At 33.7% G+C, this 11,645-nt stretch overlaps 1 protein-coding gene across 2 annotated transcripts in view; it reads left to right on the top strand.

The window, feature by feature from the left end:
- The window catches only part of LOC108746766 (tumor necrosis factor alpha-induced protein 8-like protein), a 23,684-nt gene that overhangs the window by 4,404 nt on the left and 7,635 nt on the right, over nt 1-11,645 (top strand). Inside the window, exon 1 of one of the 2 annotated variants that reach the window (XM_018483713.1) lies at nt 9,270-9,291. The exons of the other annotated variant lie outside the window; for it this stretch is intronic. The gene's annotated coding sequence lies outside the window, so the exon portion shown is untranslated. Of the gene's footprint in view, nt 1-9,269; nt 9,292-11,645 lie in introns of those variants that run through there. 2 annotated transcript variants of the gene reach the window in all.

Raw genomic sequence — 11,645 nt, 5'->3', positions numbered from 1 at the left:
TATATATAAAAGTATTTTGTATTTCAAATACTAACGTTAACAATCAACCTTTTATTATTTGAATTATAAAATATAAAAAGTCTTTCAATCTCTCTTGCTTTAATTTTTTTTAAGATTTTAAATACAAAATATAAATACGTAATACTTTTATGTGATCCACTGAAATAAAAAATACAAAATACGCTTGTATATTGCAAATATTGTGTTTTAAATCAAAGTATTTCAAATATATATGCCCAGCCCTGCTTAAGTTTAGTACCTTAAAATCTTATTGTAGACGCCACTTTAAAGATGTATCGCTCGGACTTTCTTTGGCGGGCAACTTCTCTTCTCGAACTCCGCGATTACCACAGATTCATCTAGTACCATTACCGTGAAGACGTAATGATCGAACAAAAGATTAGATTGTAGAAAGCCGGCGATGGGCAATTCGCACTGCGGAAGAGAAACGGATGCGTTTCGCAATGGCGTGACGGTAAGAAGCCACCTTAATTGCGCCATTTGTTCGTCGCGATTTAACATTGCGCCATTTAGAGCGCATGGTTTGCTTCGACGGCTAAAACTAACACCTTTCGTCTAGCAGTAACACTTCTTATATCGATTGAATTAACCGGAGTTAGTTTAAAGCATTTGTTTGTCGTTTTCCGCAGTTAGAACCGGAAAGAAAAGAGTCGACTAATTGAAATATAATTAATTGGCAGTGTTGAAACTGTATATTAGAGGGTGTAATTTACACACATTCTTTCTCTCTCTCTCTCTCTCTCTCTCTCTCTCTCTCTCTCTCTCTCTCTGTCTCTATCTTGGTATAAAGTCCTATATTAGAATCTTGATAATAATAAAAAAAGAAAGCACGCTTAGTTGACTATAGTTAGCGCTGACCGAGGCTGAGGAAATCGATCTTTAGGCCTCGCTGCAGTCGCGTTGCTTGGTTTTATTCCTTTTTTTTCTGTGTTTTATGTTATAGACAAAGTTACGTGAATCGTCAAGTCGTAAAAAACGTTTCACTTAAGTACTACAGTCTAGTTTTAAATTGCGTTTCAGTTTTATCGCAATTATATAACGCGTTTAAAACGGTCAGAACTAATAATACTTTTGTTTACTTGAATAACAAAGACTCCGGTCTCGTATTTTGTTAAAAAAAAATTACTCTTATTCTCTGAGTGAACTATTTTATTTTTATAATTAATCCTAATCTTAATTTTAATAATAATTTAAAAAATAGTAATATTGATGATATCCTTGAGAATCTCTCTGACTCTGATATTCGGGTTTTTTTTTTTTTCCAGTACCATCAGCATACGTTATAAAATCGTGTGCGCCAATATAATACAATAATTTATATTTAGAGATAAACGCCTGAAAAAAAGCTTCGGTGGCCTCACGAACAGAATCGATGGTCGGTACAGCGTAAAATCTGTTCATGGTGCATGAATTTCATTGGTGCGGACACATGCACGCGTTATTGGCGAAATATTGAGATCGTGGAATGCGCGAAATGTTTGATTTGTTTTAATTTACGGAAACACAAAGCGTAAAATGATACATATTGCGTATCCTTTAGAATTCGTTTAATGAATTGTTGCTGGCGTTGTTGCAGAATTCGTGTTGATGCTAGGGCTCCTTTCACCAACTCCGATTATTAACGCTAATCGATGATTGATTCAATCATCGCGATAGCCAACGTGAGACCTAAACACAGTTTGTCTTAGAAGAGGAAGAGAGAGGAGTCTCTGATACAATAAACTGCTGTTGGCACTTGTGCGAGTTCATCGTCGATTAATTTAATCAGAAGTTGGTGAAAGAGGCCCTTAGAATTCGATCTATTACGTGTACTTTAAAGCAGTACTAATAATACATAATAATATACGTATTTATTAATTAAGCTATTCTAAAAGTGGAAGACTTGCAATTTTTCAATATACAGACTTAAAGTATTTTAATTCAGCGAATTATTCTTTGAGAACAATTTTTTGCTATTCCGTTATTGATCCCAATTAAATATTCAATATCGAACATCTTACTAATTAAATTAAAATTCTGAGAACACAAAGGGAGTCCGCTTTACGTAATTTAAGTATACAACGAAATTATCATTTCTCGCATTCTCGTATTTAATACACGAAAGAGAGAATCTAATTAAATTTATTTCTATTCGTAACTCGAGATTTATCTGAATATTCTCGTTCGGTCTCGGAGTTAGTAAAAAAGTTTGTCACTAATGAGGATTTCGTCGAAATATGAAATACGTTTTACGACGTACTCTGTTAAATATCAAAGGAGCAGTGGTAAATCCAATCTCTTGAGTTAAACAACATTTTTTTTTATTTCTCTGCGTATCAGAATGTAAATCAATCCATCTCTGTGGTTAGTTTCAAAGCAAATGTTTATATTAACGTGTACACTTAGTAAGTAATAAACTTGTAAGTTAAATACAGTTTCTTAAGTTAAAAATTGTTCAATTCCATTTTGTTTTAACTAAATTAACGACATGTTAAGCCTGTCTTTTACCGAGGAACTCTCTGAACTGGTGCAATAAGTTGAATTAAGTGAAGCAAATACACTGTTAAATTTATTGTCAAATTATTTATATATCATTATATATCATTATATATTTATATATATAATGATATATATAAAAAATATATAAAATTATACATAATGAAAATATATAATTATAGTGAAAAAACTCAAATTAGGTATAATTCGAGTTCTTTTTATCCATTACAATTTGACATTATGAATTTAACAGTGTATTTATACGCTCATCTATGAGCGAGCGAGTGTTCCTCGAGTGCGTGCGGTCGCGCACACGGGCGTGCCGTAAATAGAAGAAGCTAACGAGTAATCGCCACGATGAATGAGGCTGCTGTTAGCGCGTTGCCCGCGCTCGCTTCCAATTACGGCGCGGAGGAACACGCGATGCACCGGTTTTTCATAATTCCACGGCTACGCAAACACACGTGCCGACGATTGCGTTTCTCCGCGGGCGGCCGTGTAAACGGCCGTATTAAACCGCTGCTGCACGTAAATGAGATTCCGTGAGGCGCGTGTAGCGAATTTGCACGTCCGAATTGAGACGACTGAGTCGGTTACGGCGAAAAATTTATATCTTTCACGTGTTTCTTTGCGTTTCCTTTTTTTCACGAGGTAGACGCGTTAAGGACTGAGAGAGAGAAAGAGAGAGAGAGAGAGAGAGCCAAAAAAGCGCAATTTGTTCGCAACGAACTCGTGACGATCCTGAAGAAGAGTAATTATCACGAGTATTACATTCGGCGTGATAAGTATTTGTGAATGTCTATACCTTGCGACGTGCAGTTTTGCAAATTGTTTCACGATTTTTATTTTTTTCAGTCATTACTACTACACTGAATTAGTAGATTAAAGGCTTTTTTAATACACAGGGAAAACTATCTAGATGAAAATAAACCAGAAGATTTTAATCGTATTAATTAGAATTCTGATTATCTCAACTAGAATTGTAATAGAATCGATTATAAAATTTTGATTTGTCCATTTTTAACCAGTTAATGCAACTAGACTCTTTCTAGTGTATAAAGTATTTAAATACAGTAGCACAATAGAATCAATTTTGACAACGGAATAACAAGTGTAAATTCTGTGAAATAACGTAACAATTATCACAATTGAGCATTTTAAATATTTATATGTTTTTATCTACATATTTATTTAACCGACAACTGGAATCTTTAAAGGCACCATCGATATTTTGATTGTGAATTTTAGCAGGTAAATTTAAATCTATAAAAAATAAATAAAATATAATCTGACTTCTTATGGCTTCTATAAAAACTCGTTATTAATCTTTGAGCGTATTAAAACTTTCCTGATTTTTATATAATCCGGAACAATAAATAAAAAATTTACTTTGTTTTTCGAAGATCCCTGTTACTGACAGAAGTTAAAATTCATATCACGGAGAATTAAATTTGTCAATTTCGTATCGCTTTTTACATGGCATACACCAACAATTTAACGTAATGCAAGTGACCGAATTTGCTATTGTTCGTTATGCATTGATTTCATTGTACACTGTTATGTTTAAACGCATCTATCTTTTTGCGTCACTGGTATCGATCAAAGAAATCGTGCAACTGACATCGACATTACGCAAGAGAACGCCAAACGATAATTGACATATGATTTAATCGAATTGACCAGGTCAGATGTATAATATATTTCTTGTTCTTTCAGAAACTAATAAGCTTACTAAAATATATTTAAATTAATTTTGTCAGAATAATCACGCACGATAATAATTAACACACGTCAGAATGTTTCATTGGCATCGATTTGTAAAAGCTAATTAATCTTAAATCTGTTAATTTATTAATTTCAATTCAATTTAACGTTTCTCAGCTGAAATATTATCTATTAAAGTACTGATTTTGTTACTTATTGCAAAACTTCTTTCAATTGTTTAGCGTAACATTTTTGCTTTAGACTGCAGAATGATTGCATTCTATAACTTTTATAGAAAACACTAAAAAAAGTAAAACACGAAACATTTCTACGTATTTGCGTGGTAATGCAAATTGTACATGGAGTCATATCTGATCGACACGATTCCTGTAACAGCGACGCTATGTTAATTTTTTTCTATATTATTGCGACCGGCCTCAGCAAGGTAACGTATATAACTGCATTCTCCTCTAGAGGATTTTTTTTTATTATTCAAGCACGCATGGAATTCGTATCATCGGTAGCCTTGGCCAGTCTATCCTCGTATAAGAGAGAAAGAGAGAAATATGTATATACGGTGTCCTAAGGAATGGCATATACTAATAATATCATTTCACATCTCGTATAACGCACATTAGTTAATGAAAATTTAATCAAAAGGCTGATTAGTGAGTCCTTTAATATTATTAATATTATTAAACTCTGAGCTATACTTTGATGCAACTGTTAAATTTATAATGTCAAATTATATCCAAGATTTATTTTTAATTATTCTTATAGACCGTCATTGTCTTCTACCTAATATGTTGTACATTAAAACACTGGAGATAAATAGTTTATCTCAAGGAATGTATTAAATTTCTAAGCTTGAAAAAAATAATTAATGCATTTTCTTTTGGAAATTGTGAAACGCTTGTGTAATGCATATTCCAATTAAAGAAAATAAAATATTACAATACAACTAGAGAAACTCACATAAAATTTTCACTAAAGTAAAATTAAATAATTCGAAACTGTTTTAAGAATAAGGCTCTTACTTTACTTCGCTTTCTTCTCCAGACGTCTGCATTTAATTAAAGCTTGATCGAAAAATTTTCAAGGAAAACAAAGCTCGTTTATAACATGCAAATAACATGCTTTAAGAACTAGAAATTTCAGATTTCAAATTTTGTCGTTTTCCTTTTTCTCTCCCTCGCCGATATAACAACAAAGAAATTATTATTTTTAAGTCTCTTGTAAAAAAAGAACAGGAATTTACAGAAAAAAGAAAAAGCATAATTTTTTGAGTATATGCTTTTTATTTTTTAATAATCAGTTATCAAAATTGCGCTCCAAAATTAATATTACAAAATTGTAATGATATTCGAAATATTCCAACTAATTTTTTGGAAAGTCTTATTGTTTTAATTGTGTCGTTAATTGTAGCAAATGAACGATACATTATACTAAATGAATGAAAGAAACCAAATAAATTCGCGCACATTTTAGCGACACATGCGTGTCTTTTATAGGCGTAACTTCCTGCGAGGTCGTTCATAATTCTCATACGGTCGAAGGAGACTCGCCATGGCTCGCGGCAGGAAATAACGCATCGCATCTGTCTCTTTTTTTCGGGAATAACGATCGGCCGACGTCGTAATTCGCGGACGTATTCCTCGCTCGAGGGTCTCTTTCGCGATTCCGTATTCTCGCACGTGCGACCACGTGGTGCGTATCTCTCATGTACGCGTACTCGTGAGTAAAACGATTTATTTATAGCGATCCCTTGAGAGAAATTTCTTGCGCCGAGGAACGCGAGCGTGTACCTGAACAACAATATCTACATTGGCTGCACACTTGACGGATGCAACGGCAACTTAGCGAAGCTATTAAGATCGAAATTGGCACATCACTACTGTTTTCATTCGTTACGCTTTAAGCTAATCACACACACTTTCCGTAACAGTAACCGTAAACGTAATGTAGATTTTCGACCAATCGTTGTTTGACCGTCGCGTTGTTCGATTCGGTCGTAACCGTAACCGTAGCAATCGGATAACGCGATTAGTCGAAAACCTTACTGTTACTCTTACGGAAAGTGCGTGTGACTAGCTTTAACGAGTTTCGTTTTGTTCAATAATGGAACGATAACTTGACAAGTTTATTTAAAAAAGCGGAAATGTGGAAGATGATCTTTATACTATATTGTGATATATAATATGACGTTTAAAATTAAAAATTGAGCTTTTCTGTTTCTCTGTGACAAGACAATTATATATTTGATCATTCAAGATCTTCAATACCGCATGTTCTGTCTATTAATGCTCTAACTAATTACTATTTTTCACATCCTGTTTCCTTTCTAAAGTTCATGCTTTAGTTAGCATCGTGTATGGGTTATTTCGCGCCTAGAAATTGTTTTAGCAGTACAAAAAAAAGCACATGTATTAATTCCCAATGTATGCTTAAAAAATATTTTATAGAGTTACTCACATCTCAATTTTATCGATAAATGCGTGTGCATATATTTCTAAGATTTTGTAGTAGGTATATGTAACGTAAACTACACTGTTAAATTCATAATGTTAAATTATATCCAATTTAAGTTATTTTTATAATCACTTGTTGTCCTAATTGTTTCTATTTAATGTATCGTTAATTTATTTAACTACGAAAACAATTTAATTGGAGAAAATGTATTAAATTTAATACATTTATCATTTTATTATTACTAAATACATTGAAAAAGAATATATATACTTACTAAATTTTAATAAATCATTCAGTTGAATAACGCCATCAAAATATTTATTAAATATAAAGATACATATATTTATTTGGTACACCAACCATTAATTTAATTTAACTATCACTTCTCTTTATTAATAAATATTTATTTATTGTAAATAAATGTTTAGTTGACATTATTTAAATAAATAAATTTAGTATTTTTTTTTCAGTGTGCGTAATATGAACAGTTTTTAATTTGGAACAAACTACAGAAATGGATTGATTTATTTTTTGACACACATATAGGAGTTAAAAATGGTAATATACGTGAAAATTAAAAATAACAAACTGTTATTTCACTCAAGGGATTGGGGTACCATTGCTTCTTTGATATTTAACAGTATATTCTAAATGCGCGTATTTATCGGTAGAAGTGGGTGTAAATACGGACCTTTATTTTCAACTTCATCACAATTTCACCGTTCAATACCGATGTCCGAGAGAAATTCATTATCGATCAATTAGTAGTCGCTAATCAAAATGATCAAAATAATTGTAAAATAACTTTAAACATCAAGCGAACTTGCTCTCGCGACATTAAATTAACCCGTATTATCCCAACTATTTCTGGATGGAGTTGATGGAACGTTTCAGCGAAGCGCAACGATCTCACGAACTCTTTAACAGACCGACGTGCGAGCTTTTGTTGCGTGCATAATTCGTCTTCTAACTTGTCCACCGAGTTCGTGGAACTCGCGCTACAACCACGTGCTAGACGCGCTACTATATCTCGGGGTGCGTGCGAGTGCTCATGCATAAAGTCCGGGGGCAGGTGGTGGTTATCCCGTGCGAGAAGATGCTCAGTTTAACGAGGAGGGGCTAACTCGTGCTGTGCCGGTCGTACAGCTGTCGGGTGGTGTGCGACAGCTGCATCTTGGGAACGAACGCGAAAAGAAAGCGAGCCCGCAGAGCAAGCGATGGAGGGGTTTGGCCTGTGTTCTCCATCTTGGTAGTATTGCGCCGTAAACATTAACGAATGCGAGTGCGAGTCGATTCTCCCGTCCATCGATTTTTTTCCCGTGGAAATATAAGTTTCGAGTCCGATGGAGCGGAGCAAGGGAACTTTGTTTTGCGTCAACCGGATAAACTTCGCTAATTAACCTGACGTTCGATTTGTTTCACTGCGACGTTAAGAAACTATATCACCATCGTGCGCCTGATGGAGTATAGTGAAGTTATTGGAAAGATTGTAGGGATACCTCGTATATGTGTGCAAGAGAGAGAAAGGAAGAGATGATTGAACGAGTCGTTGGAGTCTTGAAGATTTCTTAGGAATTGTGATTAAAACTTTCTTTCCAGTTCGTTGATTAGTGATAATTGATCGATGATAATTTAGTTTCGAAGTGTGTGATTAGAAAAAAAGAAGACAGAATATCGTACAATACGTAATCGATGTTCCTCTTTCGAATTGTACGTAATCATATTCATTTTTTAACAATTATTAATTATTACAATGGGTTTTCTGATATTTTATATAAAATCCTTATTTATATTTGATCTATTATTATTCCTGTTATTTCTCCGTATTTTACTTTCCCAAGGTTAAAAATATAACACCTTGATAAACTCGGTCAGAAATCACTGAAATATGCATTTTATGATGACTTTATTACGCGCGAAGTTTCCGTCGTAAGAATTCTTCCAATGAATAACCGAAGAATATTATTAAGCGTATTTTATGCCTAATAAAAATAGAATACTTGGGAATAATTTTTCGACAATATAATAGCGTTTTTCAATCGTAGCGGGTTTGAACCGACCTTGGATTAATGATATTAGTTGATGTTATAATACATGCAATAGTAGAGCGTGCAGTATCATTAATCCAATCCAGATCGATTCAAACCCACTACGATTGAAAAATGTTATGAGTGATGATTGCTTTTTAATATTTCCAAAATTTAAATTTTTACAAAAAAAAAAACAATATAATTTCGTCTTGAAACCGCTTCATAATGATGATCAACTTCAATATCGAAAATCGTTCCGCTATCGTTCTGCAAATCATTTACCCCCATGTTACCCCGTCACCCTGATTGACCCTGCCAGCAAGTATCGACATATCCGTTTCACTCTCGCGGAAAAGCTGATCGTCGCACCGGCGACGTTTCCCGTTAAACGACCAAGCTAAATTTACGGATATCGGAAAATGTTGATTGTTAGTCGCTTCGGCGTCCTTCGTAGCGCATCGTTGCGATAATGGGAGGTAGATAATGCTGGCGACTAATTTTAGAAATGACGGGTCCCCGTAGACTTGTCCGCGAAACTTACGACTGTAAATCGCCGTGCACCGTTGTTTTTACCTCGTCGTGAAGAGAGAACGTATGTATCATCATACCGTCTCTTATTGTCGCGAATTTGACACACCAGCGCGTATATTATTAAATTTATAATGTTAAATTATACTCAATTTGAGTTATTTTTAATTATTTCTATGGGTCGTCACTACTCAATGTGTCGAATTTAACGAAAATAGTGGAGTTGAACAATTTAAACTCAAGAAAGTATATTGAATTGAATTAAATATATTTCCTTGTGAGTTTATTATTTATTAAGTATATACGCGTTAATATGGGCATTTTTTCTTTACTTTGAAACTAATCACAGAAATGGATTGATTTATTTATTGACATACATAAAAGTTAAAAATAGCAAAATGTTATTTAGTTCAAGAAATTGAATTGCCATTGCTCTTTTAAATCTAACACACTGTTAAATTCTTAATGTCGAATTATACCCAATTTGAGTTATTTTTAATTATTTCTATAGGTCGCCACTCAATATGTCGTTAATTTAACTAAAATAATGAAGTTAAACAATGTAATTCAAGGAAATGTATTAAATTTGAATTTTAAATTTAGTTTATTATTTACGTGCATACATTATAACTTATAAGGGATTAAAAGTTACCATTGCTCGTTTAAATCTAACAATGCACATTAAAGTCGTTGTATATAAAGATGTGTGCTTGATATAAATACAGAAATAGATTAAACCACGAAATCCTCAATACACTTTGTTGTATTGTTTGATAAAATGTGTACTGAGCATCTTATCATTTAAAGTATTTTACTTTTACATTCAGATTAGATACAATGACTCTAACATGCACATAGAGGATTGTGCATCTTGAAACGAGATGAAGCGAATTTATTAGAATATTTATACACAATTCCATTGATTGTAATAAATCCGTAATAAATTCGCTTACTTTTGCAATTCACCCCGTTTCAAGATACATAATTTGACCCCTTTTACGCGTACTTTTACAGTGTGTGTGTGTGTGTGTTTGTATTGATAAATATTTTCTAAAGCTCTATATAGTAGCGCATTCCTTTGATCTGAGCCGAAATGCCAAATAGCCTTTCTATTGGCTATTTCAACCGCCATGACCCAATCCATTAAGCGCTCAGTTGTCCAACAAGGGCTTAGTCTCAAGAAGAACAAGAAAATGAAAATGTTAATTTGACGTCGTATTGACCGAATGTATGTCATTTTTTGGTTATGATAAAAATCTCGATCTCAGATAATCTAAGAAGCATTTTATATATAAAATTATTCTTAGATCATCTGAAATCGAGATTTTTATCATGATCAAAGAATGACATAAATTCGATCAATATGACGTCACATTGACATTATTTTGATTTTTTTGTTCTCTCCTTGGAGTATTATTGGTATAGGATGTGGGGTTAGAAAGTAAAAAAATAGAGGACCTATGCGCTACTTTAGATACATAGAGCTTTAACGTTTTCAGCATCACACGTGTATCACGATGAAATAATTTACAAATGAGATTCCCCATCTCTCTTTCTCTCTCCACGAGATCCGCGCCTATAACTAATGAGCGTAGTTCATCGTCGCTGCGATGACGTCGACGTAAAACGTTTAACTCGGCGTTGACGTAAACGTTTAAACCCTGCCCTTCCTGAGGAGGAAGAGCGAAATTGTATCATATCGTGATATCGATATGTATGTATATATCAACGATATTCGAAACGCGGGCGCGCGTGTACGACGAACCAATAATTACGTTTGCCTTCGGCCGGCAGTTTATTTACGGCGGTATTGTTTCGCGACTAGTCGCGCCGAGTACCGGCATCGCAGGCGCGCTGAAGTCATCGTATAATTTGGATAGAAGCGCAGTTCTTGAGACCACGTATACGAGAAAATATCTACTGGTCGATCCCTGGCGTTTTCTGTTCTCGGAAACAAGCGTAGAAATCATTTCCACGTGCTGTGACACTCTCTCAGTCCTTTTTAAAGCTCAAATAAATCCGAGTGATAAAAAGAGAAAGCAAAAATTTCCCCGACACTTATAAATAATTTTATACGTATGCCCTATCCGTGATATTTTAGTCGACTGCGGTTATTAATTATAGACTTAATATTTTTATTTATGATTATTATAATCCATAATTATAATATATAGAGGAGAAGGAGAAGGGATAGACCGAGAAGAAGCTGGAGAGAGGATATAGAAGAGAAAATGAGAAAAAGAAACCTGCAGAAAGACTTGTGATAGGATACAGAGTGACGTTTAGGGATCGGAAAATATCGGAGGACGTTCTAAACCGATTATATGTATATACTGTATATTTTATATATATAATTAATTTATTATTAAATCCATTTAATTAAAACAGCTTAGTTTTGTTTAAAATCAATTTTCTCCT

The sequence above is a fragment of the Trachymyrmex septentrionalis genome, unplaced genomic scaffold, assembly GCF_001594115.1.
Source record: "Trachymyrmex septentrionalis isolate Tsep2-gDNA-1 unplaced genomic scaffold, Tsep1.0 scaffold19, whole genome shotgun sequence".
Taxonomy (NCBI): Eukaryota; Metazoa; Arthropoda; class Insecta; order Hymenoptera; family Formicidae; genus Trachymyrmex; species Trachymyrmex septentrionalis.
This window is presented reverse-complemented; position numbering and strand designations above follow the sequence as displayed.